We start from the raw sequence: 19,223 nt of genomic DNA, 5'->3' as shown, positions 1-19,223 counted from the left end.
CACACCAGTCATGGAATGCAACAGTTCCCATGTGCTTTGCAATACAAATTGCATTTTTGGATGCTTTGTCTTTCATTCAGTAGAATGTGAGCATGTGATGAGCAGCATAATTGAACTGTATTGGCTTCAGAATTTGAAAGTGTGCTCTCCATATAAGAAAATAATTTTGTGCTTGTGTGTTGTTGTGTAATATATGTATAATGTTCTAAAAGAACTCAACAGGACAACCAGCTGCGGAATATCAATGAGTCAATCATTTAGTGAGTCACTCCGGCAGGCAGCATAACAATAATGATACATCCGCACCGCTCTCACTTCATCCACCCCAACTCCCAGTACGCGTGGCACCATAGCCCAACACACAACAGTTGTCAAAATGAGAATGGGGTTACAGCCACAACATAACTATCTCTATTTGAATAGTTTTGAATTTGAAGTGGGACCTCTGGCTATGGCCTGGAAGTTAGCTGATATATAATAGTCTGCCTTCTTTACTACATTATTTTATAATAGCAGCAAAGACAATGAACTGGCATTTGCTTTTCTATTTCTTGTTACCTGTATCGATAGTGACTGAATAATAATAAAATACAAGTGGCAGTATCAAACAGAGGACTCTCAGTGTGGGCTTGGTGTTGCTTAATGACTTGACTGGGATACAAATCTACTTCACCTCTCGCTCCTTATACACCGACATTCCATTGTTTGTCAACATAATATCTAAAGGTATGTGCATAAAGAGGAGTCGACATTTCGGTGTCACACATTGGCTCTACTGTTTGGAACCAAACCAGAGACGCAGACTGACATCACACAGAGTGACTCCAAGGGACCACTGGGAGAAACTATAATCGTATTCTAATTGCTGATAGAGAATGTTCTCCAATGATCTGGCGAAACACTGCGATAAGAAACCCACGGGGTGAACACCCTGACTCAAATTACTTTTGCATTTCATATTCATACTTTGAGGCAGTATTTATGTATTTCCTAGTGTTTTTAAATGTGTTCCCAATCAGATAGATGACAAAGTTGTGTTGCAAGTTTTATGTGAGGATTTATTACAACTATTTTAAGAAAGTATTTTGACTGCTTCAAAGTTTGATCTAAAGGTTTTGTGTTAAGTTAGAAAAATGTGTTGTGCGTTATCAGTAGATTTGTATGGCTCTGCTTTGTTTGTGTGGGTCATGTGTTTCAGCAAATTTAATCTGTTTTAATACACCAAATCTGTATAAGATTTAGGCACACATTACGATAAGAGGGTTTACCAGTCTGAACAAATGTATCTCAAGACGTGAATTAAAAAATGTTGTATTGTTAATTTATGAATGCACGTGGAACTCAGACTAGGGCAGTGGCAATTATGTTGCTGAAAAGAAATTAACATACAGTTTTGAGTTCACCTTTAACAATGGTATAGCAGAGATACATGTCCCAAGAACCCTTGAATGATAAATTCATGAGAGAAATATCATCATCCATTACTTTTGTGAAAAAAATGCTCAAACTGTCAGTTTTGAAAATGCTGGTTTTCAGGACATTAGGGAACAAAAATAATAATTTTCAAATTTATATACACTGCTTGGTATATACCACTGCCCAGTGTATATGTCCAGCACTTCACAGAGGACATCTTTAGTGTCACGAAGGGGGTTTGCGGCTCACTGCGGGGTCGTTCTCCCGGGAATGCAGCATGGACAACTCCGGACGACAGCGTGAGGTAGGAGATGATTTTAATCTTCTCAAAAAATCTTGGCAGGGCATGAGGTAAACAAACATAAACTACGGCGTGGAACAAAAACGAGACTGTGGCATGAAACAAACAGCATAATCCATGGCGTGGAACAAACAAGAGACTGTGGCATGAAACAAACAGCATAAACTATGGCGTGGAACAAACAAAAATGTGGCATGAAACCAACAGCATAAATAAAAGGCTTGGAACAAACACGAAACTATGGCATGAAATAAACAATACTTACGTGGACACGGCATGAATCGAACAATGACGCCAGGCCGACTGACTGGCAAAGGCAGGCTTAAATCTTGCCTCTGATTAGTGCTCGCGGAGCAGGTGAGCGAGCGAACACTAATCAGAACCAGGTGGAAATAATAGGTAACCATGGTAACCAAACTAAACTCAGACATGTCAAAAACAGGAACTAAAAGAGTCCAAAGCTAACAAAAAAATACAAAAAACATGATCCAGACCACGGATCATGACATTTAGTAATCAGTCAGGCTTCGCTACACATTTTAAAAATAAGCCTGGAGTTCTGCCAACTGTCTTTCAGTGAGCTACCAATGCAGGAGCTGTGAATTATATATTTTTCTTTTTAAATTTAGACAGATAGGCACGTGTCAAACTCCCAGTATTTTGTGTAGCCTGCGGGACTATTTGAAAATCAATGTGCATCTCACCCACCTGGTGAACTGCAGCAAATAAGATCCCCAATTTACTACAACATCACAAACCCGTCTAGACCTCATGCAATTCAAACAATTAATAAGATGCATTGCACTAACCATTCTTCTCATGTTACCTCCAAAAGGAGAACTAGTATTATAGTACGCGACTAAAAATGACACCACTTCGACTATAAACCCTGTCTGTAGAAAATAACACAATAAAGATGTACAACACAGTCTAAAGTGATAATTGTGATGACAACAAGGCGTGCCGAGAAACGTTTCACAGATGTATTCAGACGTCAACTCTTTTAGATTCTGCAACATTGCTCCTGTTTTACCAACATCCCGACTGAAGTTACGAACCTACCGGGTTCTGCTGTTTTTGTGTGCATATAAAATTCCTGAAGCTTTTGCCCAAATGTTAAAAAAATGACAAAGCGGTGGTCGATCAACAATCACTTTTTTTACACCGAAAAACCACAGTCGTCTCAGTGTGCAAACAAAACAGTTCACTCCCATTATATCGCTTCCGCTGTTTTCCCTGTCAGTTCACCAGTGCAAAAAATGCATTGATGGACTGCCAGACTGTCAGAAAGTAGAACTCTTTAACCGGGAACGAACAAACACGAACGCCGATATATTCAAAAATGCATATTAAAAATAAATCAGTCAGCACAGGTGGAGTTTACTGAAAAATATACATGCACGTTTTGTCCAAGATAGAAAAACACAGATGACTGACAAGCCTTTAAAATCAGCATGCACTGTCAGGCTGCAGCTCAAAAAGCTATGCCAGTGTTGTTAATGTGTGTGAACTCCCCCACGTTTTGACGTAACATTGTTTATATCTGATATGATGCATTTATTACGTTGGGCGATTGCAGAGTTATAGTATATTGCATAAGTACTGTAAAAATAGTCATTCAAGTGTACACTAGCGCTTGTGTGAGCTGCACACTCCATCAAAGAAAGGTATGGACAAACAGCTCATTACCTTTAAGGTTGTAGAAAAACATATTATTGTGTTCCCAGTAGGGCTTACTAAAAGTCTGTCTACGGATGTTCTCATTCATCCAGGTCATTGGGCTTTTAGTCGATCGCAACTGGACTGTTTGCCTTAGAAGACCATTCACCTCTTGTCCAAGTAGAATTCATCAGTTCATGCTCATAGACTTGGTAGACATTGTTCAGATCTAGTCTTAGACTTATATTGTTCAGATTTAGACCTGATCTACAGTAGATCTATTAACATGAACTAATGAAGCCTACTTGGATGTGAGATGAAACTTCTTCTAAGACCAACCAAACAGTCCAGTTGCGATCGATTGAATGCCCTTCCTCAAATTACTTTTAAATGGCCTACAGCGTGGCGTGGCGCGGTTGGATGAGTGGCCGTGTCAGTAATCTGAGGGTTCCTGGTTAGATCCCCACCTTCTACCAACCTCATCACGTCCGTTGTGTCCTTCAGCAAAACACTTCACCCTTGCTCCTGATAGGTCGTGGTTAGCACCTAGCAAGGCAGCTCCCGCCATCAGTGTGTGAATGTGTGTGTGAATGGGTGGATGTCGAAATACTGTCAAAGCGCTTTGAGTACCTAGAAGGTAGAAAAGTGCTTTACAAGTATAACCCATTTACCATTTGCATTCCAGCATTATGGATAGATTTTGGACAATTCACTCTGAATACACCTTTGTGGGAATATTTGTAATGGTTGAAAACTAGTACATTATAGAACATGTAACACTTTACCCCAATGTATATCCCTATCTTTATGCACTGAATTGTCTGAGCAAAAATGAAGTATTTTAATAGTCTTGAGAGAAAATGCCTTTTGATTTATCCAAGGGGGCATATCAATTTTGATGTCATGAACAAGTAAAGGTTCATTTAAAGACAACTGTTTGTTTAATAAAATGATTCCCCACTAATTTCTGACTAAAATATCCATACAAAAAAGCATAGAAATGCAGAAGGTGGGTTTTCATTTAATTAAAAGAAATAGCAAACTGATACTTCATGTTCTTTTTTTGGAGAATATACCACTTTAAACGTGGTCTCAAGAGTTGAGGCTCACAAGGGGATGACAATAAGTTTCTGTATGCAAATCCAAAGATGAGGAAAGCTGAGCAGGACTTGGCCATGTGTAATTACCATGACTAAGCCAGTGACAACTGTTTTCTCTAGTTTATGACAACACCACGGGGGAGAGGGAACATTTTAATAATGCGATATGGAATCTTGCCAAAGCTTTGCATCTTGAGGCCAAGATTTGGTGTTGCTTTGCGGAATGTACACAAATTAGTGTCACTCTTACGGATTACACCTGCAGGCAAATCAAGCTGATGATGCGGGTGTAGCTATTGTTTTTCAAACCATGCATGGATATTATTCTTAGTACATGCTGCATATATGTGCATCTTTGCATTCATGTGTATAACTGCTGCCCATGAGTCCATCCATTCTTTCATTTTCTAGCACATGAGGCATATATATATATATATATATATATATATATATATATATATATATATATATATATATACTGTATATATATATTTGTATATACGTATATATACCAGTGACGTGCTGTTAGGGGAGGCAGGTGAGGCAGTGCCACATGTGCCATCATGGAAAGAAAAAAAATGTAAACAGAAAAAAAAAAATTTCAATTGTTATATGTATACTTTATAAAGTTATTTTCCATTTAACTTCACCAGTTTTATATTATTTGTATTCAAAATCGCTGAATTTTCACATTTGTCATTGAAATACTGAGAAGAGACTTGCGGTGAGTCAGCAGTTGAGCCTCACCATGGATTGCGCAATGACTCGGCTAACTGCTGGCTGCTGTGCAGTGAGACAGTATTGCTATATAAATTATATTATACATTTCCATACTTTAGTTAGCTGAGGTATATAATGTACAGGGTATTTTGTCAACAACTGTATGTGTGTAACGTATTTCTTTAGCTGAGCAATCATAAAACAACTGCAAAGACGCACTGTGTGAGGCACCTGTTCTCCCGTCTCCTGGTGGTAGAGGGCGCTAGTGATCCCAGGGATCATTGTTGCGATTACTCGGCTGCAGAGTAAGTGACAACAGGCTACAGTTAGCAAGTCAAGTGCAGCGGTAGCGATCGTTTATTTTTTCCTCTCCCCTGGACTTTATAATACAGTTTTCTAAACTGGACTTTCAATCGAAGCAGGAAGCAATAATTAAAGGAAGACCAATGCCGGAGCTAAAAGGTTTGCTTCAGACAGTAATCTCCATCGAGACAGAGATACATTTAAAACTGAAAGATATAAGGAAGACTTCTATTAACAAGTTATCTATGCTTTTGTTAAAAAGGAGCGGCGCATGGACTTCATTCATAAGTAAAGGTAAGACCATAATAACGTTTTTTTTATCATTAAATGTACTTTTTTGTGTGCTACAGTTTGTATGTGTAAAGAATGCTTGTATGAGCTTTTAAACATAACCTGTTAACTGCTGCCAATCAAATGGTGAATAAGATACTCTTTAGGGTTCATATTTTTGTAAATCTGACTGTGATGAAGTCAGTGCCTCACCAGCCATGAACCTCACCACACGTCATGTATGTATATATGTATACATATATATATATATATATATATATATATATATATATATATATATATATATATATATATATATATATATATATATATATATATATATATATACGTATATATATATATATATATATACGTATATATATATATATATATATATATATATATATATATATATACGTATATATATATATATATATACGTATATATATATATATATATATATACGTATATATATATATATATATATATATATATACGTATATATATATATATATGTATATATATATATATATATATATATATATACGTATATATATATACGTATATATATATATATATATACGTATATATATATACGTATATATATATATATATATATATATATATATATATACGTGTATATATATATATATATATATATATATATATATATATATATATATATATATACGTGTATATATATATATATACGTGTATATATATATATATATATATATATATATATATATATATACGTATATATATGTATATATATGTATATATATATATATATATACGTATATATATATACGTATATATATATATATATATATGTATATATATATATATATATATACGTGTATATATATATATATATATATATATATATATATATATATATATATATATACATATATATACATATATATATATACATATATATATATATATATATATACATATATATATATATATATATACGTGTATATATATATATATATACGTATATATATACATATATGTATATATATATATATATATATATATATATATATATATACGTATATATATATATATATATATATATATATATATATATATATATATATATATATATATATACGTATATATATATATATATATACGTATATATATATATATATATATATATATATATATATACGTATATATATATATATATATACGTATATATATATATATATATATATATATATACATATATATATATATATATATATACGTATATATATATATTTATATATATACATATATATATGTGTATATATATATATATATATGTATATATGTATATATGTACATATAATGTATGTATATACGTAACTTAAGATAATGGGTTTCACTATGTAAAGTGCTTTGACTCATGAGAGAAAAGTGCTATATAAATATAATTCACTTCACAAAGATGACTTAGTCATAACTACATGTACTAGTTTTTGTTTATGTATCCCGATAGAGTATATCCTGATAGAGTGTAAGTTCAAAAAATGCATTAAATAATAAATACATTTATGTATAATGTAGAAGGAAACATTTTACGAGCACTTAACTAGCGTATTTTCCGGGCTAGAGAGTGCACCGCACATCCCAAATTTTTGAATAAAAAAATATGTTTACATATATTTGCCGCACTGGACTCTAAGCCGCAAATAAATACCGGTGTGAAAGATTTTGTAAATGTTTATTTACATACCTTAATTGTTTCCAACAGGTGCCTATCACTTGGCATTAAAACGGGGGATCAATCAATACAGAGGTCACCGTCATGAACCCACTCGCCGCGGAGGCTAGTTCTCTAATCAGATAAACAGACTCAATAACTCCACGTTTTGGTGAATTTACCAAGGAATTTGTCAAACTAAAACAATACAAAAAAAATTCCATTGTAAGTTTATTATTCTATATGCATGAAAACACTCCTACAGACATCACACATGGGATGGTTAAGTATTAATTGTTTTAATTAGATTTTAAAACTTACAAACTTTGCTTGGAGTGATGAATGAAGAATCCTTTCGAGCAGAAACGTTATAGACATTCAAAGAACAAAACAAGAAGTACATTTTCAACTTGCAGCACCTGCAGTGAGCAAACTCTTCCGAAAAATGGTGCCATATCGCAAAAAATAACACACCTTTTAAGTCTCTCTGTCAGTGTTCTCTGAAAAGTATTTGCTGAATACAAAACATTATGTCTGTTAGCGAAAACAAATCCATAGATTAACCGCAGTGTTTTATAAGCCGCAGGATTCAAAGTGTGGGGGAAAAAGCAGCGGCGTATCGTCAGGAAAAAAATATGGTAGTTTTGTGTGTCAAACAAGGACACTCTCTAAATACTTTCATCTGACTTTATTTTCAGATTCCACATTTAAAAGTGCTTGTCAACCAAGTCACAGACTATAATTATAAATCCACTATCTTCAGATGTGTTGGAAAGTAACTAAATCATCTTCTGCTTTCAAATGTGCTCTGAGCTGGCACCGTCTTTAAATTGTAGCTTCTCACGTTGAGCCTCATTTTGTGTGTGTTTGCTTATTAGAACTTTTGTCTGCAGTGTTGGGGATTTATCCTCTTTTTGGACCAAAGACAGCTGCAAAGGATTTTGTGTTAAAAATTGTAATCATGTGTCATACTTTAAATGTGGTTGGCTTCTGTTTATTGAGCATTAAACTTAAAAAAAATAATATATACATACATACATATATATATATATATATATATATATATATATATATATATATATATATATATATATATATATATATATATATATATATATATATATACATATTTTGGGGGATGGACATGTTTTCTGATATTTTTTTAAACAAATGAGAAGGTACCGTATATCTACTGCATAATTGATGGTTAAATAAATAACATGCTGTCTGTTGAAATATAAACAACCATGCAGTAATTATCCAATAGGAGGCTCTCACCTATTTTATACCTTTTTTTTTTTTTTTTTTGGCCAGGCAGTGGCAATACAGGCAACAACAATTGGTACAACTGCATAATCTAATGTGATGCAATACAACAACTAAATAGAATGTGTTTATTAGCAGTGGTGCTTCTATGATTTTGGTTATCTCAGCAAATATTTGCAAATGGTTCAAAGCCATACAGAATACAAATATCAATCAATCAATCAATCAATGTTTACTTATATAGCCCTAAATCACTAGTGTCTCAAAGGGCTGCACAAACCACCACGACATCCTCGGTAGGCCCACATAAGGGCAAGGAAAACTCACACCCAGTGGGACATTGGTGACAATAATGACCCAGTGGGACGTCGGTGACAATGATGACTATGAGAACCTTAGAGAGGAGGAAAGCAATGGATGTCGAGCAGGTCTAACATGATACTGTGAAAGTTCAATCCACAATGGATACAACACAGTCGCGAGAGTCCAGTCCAAACACAGCAGCGAGAGTCCCGTTCACAGCGGAGCCAGCAGGAAACCATCCCAAGGGTAGCGGACCAGCAGCGCAGAGATGTCCCCAGCCGATACACAGAGGGACATAGAAGAAAAAGAAAAGAAACGGCAGATCAACTGGTCTAAAAAGGGAGTCTATTTAAAGGCTAGAGTATACAAATGAGTTTTAAGGTGAGACTTAAATGCTTCTACTGAGGTGGCATCGCGAACTGTTACCGGGAGGGCATTCCAGAGTACTGGAGCCCGAACGGAAAATGCTCTATAGCCCGCAGACTTTTTTTGGGCTTTGGGAATCACAAATAAGCCGGAGTCCTTTGAACGCAGATTTCTTGCCGGGACATATGGTACAATACAATCGGCAAGATAAGATGGAGCTAGACCGTGTAGTATTTTATACGTAAGTAGTAAAACCTTAAAGTCACATCTTAAGTGCACAGGAAGCCAGTGCAGGTGAGCCAGTACAGGCGTAATGTGATCAAACTTTCTTGTTCTTGTCAAAAGTCTAGCAGCCGCATTTTGTACCAACTGTAATCTTTTAATGCTAGACATGGGGAGACCCGAAAATAATACGTTACAGTAGTCGAGGCGAGACGTAACAAACGCATGGATAATGATCTCAGCGTCTTTAGTGGACAGAATGGAGCGAATTTTAGCGATGTTACGGAGGTGAAAGAAGGCCGTTTTAGTAACGCTTTTAATGTGTGCCTCAAAGGAGAGAGTTGGGTCGAAGATAATACCCAGATTCTTTACCGTGTCGCCTTGTTTAATTGTTTGGTTGTCAAATGTTAGAGTTGTATTATTAAATAGAGTTCGGTGTCTAGCAGGACCGATAATCAGCATTTCTAGTTTTTTTGGCGTTGAGTTGCAAAAAGTTAGCGGACATCCATTGTTTAATTTCATTAAGACACGCCTCCAGCTGACTACAATCCGGCGTGTTGGTCAGCTTTAGGGGCATGTAGAGTTGGGTGTCATCAGCATAACAGTGAAAGCTAATACCGTATTTGCGTATGATGTCACCTAGCGGCAGCATGTAGATGCTGAAGAGTGCAGGGCCAAGGACCGAACCCTGGGGAACTCCACACGTTACCTTAACGTAATCCGAGGTCACATTGTTATGGGAGACACACTGCATCCTATCAGTAAGATAAGAGTTAAACCAAGACAGGGCTAAGTCTGACATACCAATTCGTGTTTTGATACGTTCTAATAAAATATTATGATCGACGGTATCGAAAGCAGCGCTAAGATCGAGGAGCAGCAACATAGATGACGCATCAGAATCCATCGTTAGCAATAGATCATTAGTCATTTTTGCGAGGGCTGTCTCCGTGGAGTGATTTGCCCTGAAACCGGATTGAAAGGTTTCACATAGATTGTTAGACGCTAAGTGTTCATTTAACTGCTCCGCAACAATTTTTTCAAGGATTTTTGAAATAAAGGGAAGGTGAGACACCGGTCGGTAGTTTACCATGAGGTCAGGATCGAGGTTAGGTCTTTTAAGAAGAGGATGAATAACCGCTTTTTTGAATGCTAGGGGAACAGTGCCCGAGGAGAGTGATAAGTTTATAATATTTAGCACTGATGGACCTAATAATACAAAAAGCTCCTTGATCAGTTTCCCAGGAAGAGGGTCAAGTAAACATGTTGTCTGTTTTATTCCATTTACACGTTGTAACAATTCCTCTAATGTTATTTCCTCAAAACGAGAGAAACTATTTTGGAGGGCAGTATCCGCCGTATATACCATCGTATCAGTGTTAATAGAACCCCGTTGTAGCTGGGACGCATTGTCTTTAATCTCCTTTCTAATGACTTCAATTTTCTTACTAAAGAATTGCATAAAGTCATCAGCTGAGTGGGTTGAGCTACTGGAAGGAATCCCTTGTTGGGTTAGCGATGCTACCGTACTAAACAAAAATTTAGGATCGTTTTTATTACGGTGGATGAGATTTGAGTAATATTTAGCTTTAGCTAAGGTAAGCATGCGTTTATAAGTTATTAAACCATCACTCCATGCTTGATGGTGCACCTCAAGTTTAGTCGTGCGCCATTTGCGTTCCAGCTTTCTACATAATAATTTCTGAGCTCTAGTTTCTTCTGTAAACCACGGGGTGCGCTTTTCTGGAGCCTTTTTTAACTTTAGCGGTGCTATGTTATCAATGGTTTCGCGCAGGGCGTCGTTAAAGTTGTTAGTGAGGTTATCAATAGAGCCCACATACTTTGGGAATGGTGCCATTACCGAGGGCAGTAGGTCAGCAAGAGTTGTCGTTGTGGCTTTATTAATGTTGCGGCTGCTATAGAAGGTATTATTATTATTAGTTTGACGAACATGCGTCTGAACCTCGAATTTTATAAGGTAATGATCGGACAATACTTTAGTATACGGGAGTATCGTAACTTTGGAAACGGTGATGCCCCTGACAAGCACTAGGTCTATCGTATTACCGTTGCGATGCGTGGGTTCATTTATTATTTGTGTGAGACCACAGCTATCAATTACAGTCTGGAGCGCTACGCACGGTGGGTCCGATGGGGTATTCATATGGATATTAAAGTCCCCCATTATGATTATATTATCGGCGTGTGTCACTAGATCAGCAACGAACTCTGAGAATTCATTAATAAAGTCCGAATAGGGCCCTGGGGGGCGGTAGATAACAGCCAGGTGTAGAGGCAGCGGTGTGACAGACCTCATAGTAAGCACCTCAAACGATTTATATTTATTATTTATGTTAGGACTAAGGTTAAAGTTTTCGTTGTATATTAGTGCGACCCCCCCACCCCTTTTGAGCGGACGGGCAATATTCGCATGTGTAAAGTTAGGAGGACATGCCTCATTTAGCGCAAAAAAGTCGTTTGGTTTAAGCCAGGTTTCGCTGAGACCGATGACGTTAAGATTGTTGTCTCTGATAATATCATTAACTAACAACGTTTTAGGAGACAATGATCTTATGTTTAAAAAACCTATATTATAGGTAGTGGGCTGTTTTAGGGAGTTTTTGATCAAATTATCCTTTGTAGCAATATTAATAATGTTGTGTTTATTATGCCCAGTGCATTTAGTATAGTTACGACCATATCTAGGAATTGATACGACAGGAATTTTCCGATTGTTTGATTGTTGCTTTGATAAACTGCACGCATCATGGTTAGCCACCTCAGTAACGGGGATTTTCCGATTGTTTGTTTGTTGCTTTGATAAACTGCACACATTATGGTTAGCCACCTCAGTAACGGGGATTTTCCGATTGTTTGTTTGTTGCTTTGATAAACTGCACGCATCATAGTTAGCCACCTCGGTAAAACACATGTCCAACTCTGAAACACTCAAAGCAGAAAAAACTTGTTCTAATTTAACTGACTCCTTACCCAGACCAGTAGTCTCGCATTTTCCATCTAAATCCGTCTTCGGGATGGAGGAAAGTGGTGTTCTGTGGGGATTAGCCTTCTGCTTTGTTTTAAGCCCCGCTCGGCATCCGCGTTTCCGATCACACCGCTGGCGTCTGCTCCGTAGACGGCCCCCGCTGCTAATAGACTCCCCTGCTTCACAGGCCGCTGGATGTAGCCGCCGATGTATTCCCATGCTAGTTAGCAAGTCTAGCACGCAAGTGTCTATCAGTCCAAAACGGCCCGATTCGTCCACATCCAGAAGTGTCTGGCGGTCGTACGTGATCACGGAGTGACCACGATGCGAGCCAGCCATAAAGTTTGTGGAATTGTCCGGTATTTCTGCCAAATGTTCCATCTTTAGCAAGAGCTCCTCGAGAGCGCAGCCCGTCCGGGCGCCGCCATCTTGGATATATAATTAATAAAGTTTGATAAATCGATACTTATGTGACAGAGTGAATTTAAAAAGCATTTGCATTGTATTGTATTACTGAATAGTGCAGGCGGATACAATTTTGCGAGGGTTTTGTTTTATTTTATTTTCATAGGAAAAAAAAACCATCATATGACGGAAAGGAGTTTTGTCACAGTTCAGTGAGGGTTGTACTCCTATATGAGAACACCTCATGTACTCAGCTAGGTTAAGGATTCTGTGGCGATCAGCGTCCCGTAAACTATCTCTCTTCTCAGAGATTACACTGCAACATGCTGCGGAGGGCCTCAGAGCGTCTAATTGAAAGCTAGAAAAATCCCAGCACACAATAGTCACAAAAAGAGCTCCCTTCAGAAAAGCAGTTACAGTGTAACCCATGTCCATTTTATAGCATGTCTGCTGATATGAGCTATGAGGTCATAGCAGAATGGAGCCAGAGCGCATCGGGCTGGAGCAGTGCTGACGGATAGAGATATGTATGGTGACGAAAGAATGGGGGATTTTACAGAGATTATTGCTGCTGTTAAAATATTTCGACAACATTTTGTATCAATTAATGAATTATTTCATTATGACAAACCCTTTGTTTACTTCTATCAGTAAAGAAAGGTGCAGTATGTGTTTGGTATGTGTGTCATGGTTGTGTGTGGTGAGGTGACTCCAAGATGCAGGGACGGCAGGTGAGGAGCACCAGCATGGATAAACTGGATTTTAAAAGTCACATTAAGAAAATGTGTAAAACCCTGAAGGCAAAGCTAGTCTGTTTTAAGATTATAAGAAACTGCTTAAGTCTCAGCTGTGCTTTTACTTGTATGAATTCAATGAATATTTCGCACATCTCTTCTGGCTTAACTACATGGTCACAGGTACACCAGTCATCAATCAAGACCATTGAGTGTCTCTATAACTGCTCCTTGAAAGTCCTAGACAAGAAGAGTATATTGCCAAATTTTAACCAAATACAATATTTTAAGTTTTAATAATTTTATTTTGTTACATACAGTCAAACTGTTTTTTAAATGCTTAAATAACTCTGCTCCCCAATTACTCTGCAAGGCAATTACAAGACTGCAAAGTGGTACCAGATCTACCACCCGAGCAACTTCAAAAGGCAACTGTTGTGTTCCATTCCATAGAACATCTTTAGCCCAGACTGCCTTTTCAATAACCAAAACCACGGAACTCTCAATCCGACACTTTAAAAAATATACTTGCACTTGTCACTTTCAAAAAACAAACACAATTGTGGCTAGTTGAACAACAATAGTGTTCCCATGTTCAGTTTTTAAAAATGTTTACCAATTGTTTTCTTATCTAGTTTGCACTTTGTCTGTAGAATAGAATAGAGTTTTATTGTCATTATTGCAATGAACAGGTTCAAAGAACAACGAAATTGGAGCAGCTCCTCCTAAGGTGCATATACAATATGGTAGTATAAATTTAAAAATAAATAAATAAATAAATAAAAAATAAATTAAAAAAAAAAGATAGAGATGACAGATGTATCTATGTATACATACATAAAACATTATTTCACATTGTAGTCCAAAAAAATAGAAAAACATTTAAACATTACACATGAGGACATGATGGACATATGGACACTCAGTGCCTGTTTAGTGCTACTATGGCTCTTGGATAAAAGCTATTTTTTAGTCTATTGGTGCTCGCTTTTAGCACCCTGTAGCGTCTGCCTGAGGGTAGCAGTTCCAGGTGGCTGTGCCCGGGGTGGAATGGGTCTTTCAGGATGCTCTGTGCTTTCCTGAGACAGCGGGAGCTGTACAGGTCAGCCAGGGGGGGGAGGGGGCATCCGATTAACTTCTGGGCGGTCTTTATGACTCTCTGGAGCGCCGTTCTCTCTGCGGCCGTGCAGCTGCTGAACCACACGCAGATGCAGTAGGTCAGGATGCTCTCAATGGAGCACCGGTAGAAGGACACCAGCAGTTCCTGTGAGAGGTGGTTGTTCCTGAGTATTCTCAGGAAGTGCAGTCTCTGGTGTGCCTTCTTGATGGTAGCCGTGGTGTTGGTGCTCCAGGATAGGTCGTTGGCCAGGTGGACTCCCAGGGAGCGGAAGTCGGAGACCCTCTCCACACAGTCACCACTGATAATCAGGGGCAGGATGTCCGTTTTTTTCCTCCTGAAGTCTATGACCAGCTCCTTGGTCTTGGAGGTGTTCAGGGCCAGGTTGTTGACTTTGCACCAATCCGACAGCTTCTCCACCTCATCCCGATATGCAGCCTCGTCTCCCTCCGAGATGAGCCCCACTACGGTGGTGTCATCCGCAAATTTGATGATGGAGTTGCTGGAGTGGGCAGGTGTGCAGTCGTATGTCTGTGTTATTATCATCATCATCATTATTATTATTATTATTATTTTCATTGGCTTTTATCTAGTTTGCACTTTTTTTGTACTATTACTATAGTAAATAAACAAGTAAATGGTAAATGGGTTGTACTTGTATAGTGCTTTTCTACCTTCAAGGTACTCAAAGCGCTTTGACACTACTTCCACATTTACCCATTCACACACACATTCACACACTGATAGAGGGAGCTGCCATGCAAGGCGCTAACCAGCACCCATCAGGAGCAAGGGTGAAGTGTCTTGCTCAGGACACAACGGACGTGACGAGGTTGGTACCAGGTGGGGATTGAACCAGGGACCCTCGGGTTGCGCACGGCTACTCTGTCACTGCGCCACGCCATCCCTAGTCATTATTAGTCATTATTATTGAAGACCTTTATGAAGAAGACATATTGAGGACCCAGATTTCCCTCGCCCGGATGCGGGTCACCGGGGCCCCCCTCTGGAGCCAGGCCCGGAGGTGGGGCACGATAGCGAGCGCCTCTGTCCAATGGGCTCACCACCCATAGCAGGGGCCATAGAGGTCGGGTGCGATGTGAACTGGGCGGACGTCGAAGGCAAGGCACTTGGCTGTCCCATTAGGAGCACTGGGTTATAAGGCGTACTGTACATTTTTGAGAAAACAAAAGGCTTTTAAGTGCACCTTGTAGTCCTTAAAATTTGGAATACCTAATTCCGTTACAAGAACTAAGAGGAATATAGGGAACGTCACCTGCAGTGTCCAGTATCTGGTACTCATTGCACAGTCACACTGGTTGGTCACACAGTTAAATCATCCCCAATGCCTAATGTACAAATACTGTAAGTGTATTGTCATCCTATGTCAAGCATTGGAATCATCTTTAGAGTTGTATAATAAAAAAGGGACAAGCGGTAGAAAATGCATGGATGGATAAAAAAAAATTGTGACATACTTAATTATAGATAATGGAGTAATTTTTGTGATTTAAAAATTTGTAAAATATAACATTGGAATTATATTACTAAATTGGTAGGTTGGATACAGTAATACAGGGGTCGGGAACCTTTTTGGCTGAGAGAGCCAAAAATCCAAATATTTTAAAATGTATTTCCGTAAGAGTCATATAATATTTTTTTTAACACTGAAAACAACTAAACGTGTGCATTTTTAAGTAAGACCAACATTTCTAGAGTATAATAGCGCTCTTATTATTTGTAATAACATTGTTATTCTGAAGCTAACTGTGGAGGAGGGCGTGGCCTGCGGGCCTGCAGCGAAGCAGGGTGTGCCAGGACCGGCCTCGAAATCAGCGACAGGTGCATAAATGGCCCACCTGGGCCTTGTTATCTAATCACCTATCGCTCTGTTATAAGCAGCAGCCAGGAGGAGAGACGGGCGTTGGGGCTGGAGCCAGAGTGCGAAGGAGAACAAAAGAAAAAAAGACAATTGCTGGAAAGCAACGGAGAGACTTATTGAAAAATGAAAAAAATTGCAACCCTGAAACAGGCTCTCAAGTCGGTGCTTGGTGGTCTGAAGAACCCCCCCCGGAGGGCAAACCCTAAACTAATCAATAATAAATAAATCACTTCTTACCCTTAATGCGACTTCTTGAACAAGTGCGGTAGAAAAAGGATGGATGGATTCAAATGCATGAGCATGTTTTATATTTTGCACGTTATTTTTAACACTTTGATTACAAGTGGAATTATTCATTACTTATTGTGTTAAGCAGTGTCAGCTCCGATTTATCCGAGAGCCAGATGCAGTCATCAAAGGATCCACATCTGGCTCGCGAGCCATAGGTTCCCTACCTCTGCAGTAATACCTCAATTTACAAGCTCAGTTGGTTCCATGACAAAGCTCTTGATTCCAATCAAAGTCTCCCACTCAAATTAATTAAAATCAATTCAATCACTACTTGCACCGACCAAAACAGAACAAAAAACACATTTAAACAATAAATATTGTATAAAAACAATACAATTGAATGTTTTACAAACAACAGTCGTTGTTTGTACAGTGGTGCTTCAACACACTATCGGGAGCGTCTTTCATGTGGAACTGTGAGACGTTTGGTTATTATTTTTTAATATTCTTAGCTGGCTCATTATGGTAAAGATCAGCAGTTATATGCTTCAAATGCTTTGCAAAGTTGAGAACACGATCTACTATATTATGATAATTTCGTTCTTTAATTCAACAAATATCAATCAGCTGCTTTTTTTTAGCACTGTTCTTCACACACTTGCTTCTTTCCTGTGTTTGGAAAACAAAGTTATGTCCATTTCTAGCTGTGAGCGAACCACACTAGCGAGTAAAACCAAATGTTTTTGGTGGAACTTACGGGGTTCACTGTGACATCTACTACACTAAGGGTCCCCAAACTACGGCCAGTGTGGCCGCCAGCGTCCACAATCTGGCCCACGGAACATCCCAAGTTAATTTTTGATAAATTAGGTTGAAACATTGCAAATATACTGCCATTTAATGGATGATGTCAATAGTTTTAGTCATCGACAATTGTATTCTTCTTCTTCTTTTTTATTTAGGGTGGGGTGTTTTTTTTTCTTTTCGTTTTTTGTTTTTTGCCTAAAAGTTATTGAAACTCATGAACTCATGATATTGTCCCTGAATTTTATCAGCGACCATAAATACTGAATCAAATCGCTGTTAAAACAAAGTGTTACACCCCTAATCATTATATTGCACTATTGAAATAATATTGCATTGCTTTTCAAACAGTATCAATTATTTAAAAATACTTTTTCTTTTTTTAAAAGCATGTTACATGTTAAAATGGTGCTGTTTTGGGAGGGGTTTGATCTATTTTAATTTATTTCAATGGGAGGGGCTGTTTTAAGATACGAGTATTCCTAATAACGAACTTGTTGGTAAATCGCAATGTGCTCAAAAGTTGAGGTAAAATTGCAATAAAAAGTTGAGCAATCGCCGCATTGCCGCTGACGAAAATTTAGATTTTTTTGGAGGTGGAAGAGCCGGCCGCTGTTAGTCCTCCTAAAGTGATGGGATATGATATTTCAGCCTTTAGTGTGACCTGTTGTCCTCATGCAGCCTCAAGGCAAAGCTCTTAAAATCTCAAATGTGTACTATGTTTTTTGTACTGACATGAAAACAAAGTGATCATGTTTCATCTATTTTAACAATCACAATGTCACGCAAATTTTTACACAAACACACCTTTAGGTCAACATTTGCTGCATTTCCCCAACCCAGAAAGACAGATTGAGAAAAAAGGGGATGGATGGAAAAAAAAAAGGCTTAAAATGGGATTAGTTGGGCTTGTGTATGACAAAAGAGACGGAAACACACAAAGATGAAGTAGAGGCTAAAATAAAAGGTTTCAGGGATGTCTTTTCATTTACAGATATTTTTTATGGGCTTTTTCTTATACTATCATTACAACTTTGGTCGATAGATTAACTCTTATCCTGGCAAACAGCACAGCTTCATGCTGTAACTTGCTGTAATATAAGTTCCAGAGAAGCAAGACGGAGCTTTACTGACCAGTTTTTTATATTCCTCCACCGAGGAGGTTATGATTTAATCCTGAGGTGCCCAAACTTTTTGACATGGGGGCATGTATGTGTGTGTGTGTATATATATATATATATATATATATATATATATATTATACAAACCCAGTTTCCATAGTTTCCATATGAGTTGGGTAATTGTGTTGTAAATATAAAAGGAATACTATGATTTGCAAATCATTTTCAACCCGTATTCATTTAAATATGCTACAAAGACAACATATTTGATGTTCAAACTGATAGACGTTTTTTTTTTTTTGCAAATAATCATTAACT

The 19,223-nt window shown here is 37.6% G+C and overlaps 1 protein-coding gene across 3 annotated transcripts in view; it reads right to left on the bottom strand.

Annotated features, from left to right (window-relative positions):
• Window positions 1–19,223, bottom strand: part of cdh23 (cadherin-related 23) — a 619,519-nt gene that overhangs the window by 336,923 nt on the left and 263,373 nt on the right. The window lies entirely within an intron of this gene.

Source organism: Nerophis ophidion, linkage group LG09 (assembly GCF_033978795.1).
Source record: "Nerophis ophidion isolate RoL-2023_Sa linkage group LG09, RoL_Noph_v1.0, whole genome shotgun sequence".
Classification (NCBI taxonomy): Eukaryota; Metazoa; Chordata; class Actinopteri; order Syngnathiformes; family Syngnathidae; genus Nerophis; species Nerophis ophidion.
Note: the sequence above shows the minus strand (reverse complement) of the source record. Positions and strands in the feature narration are given on the sequence as shown.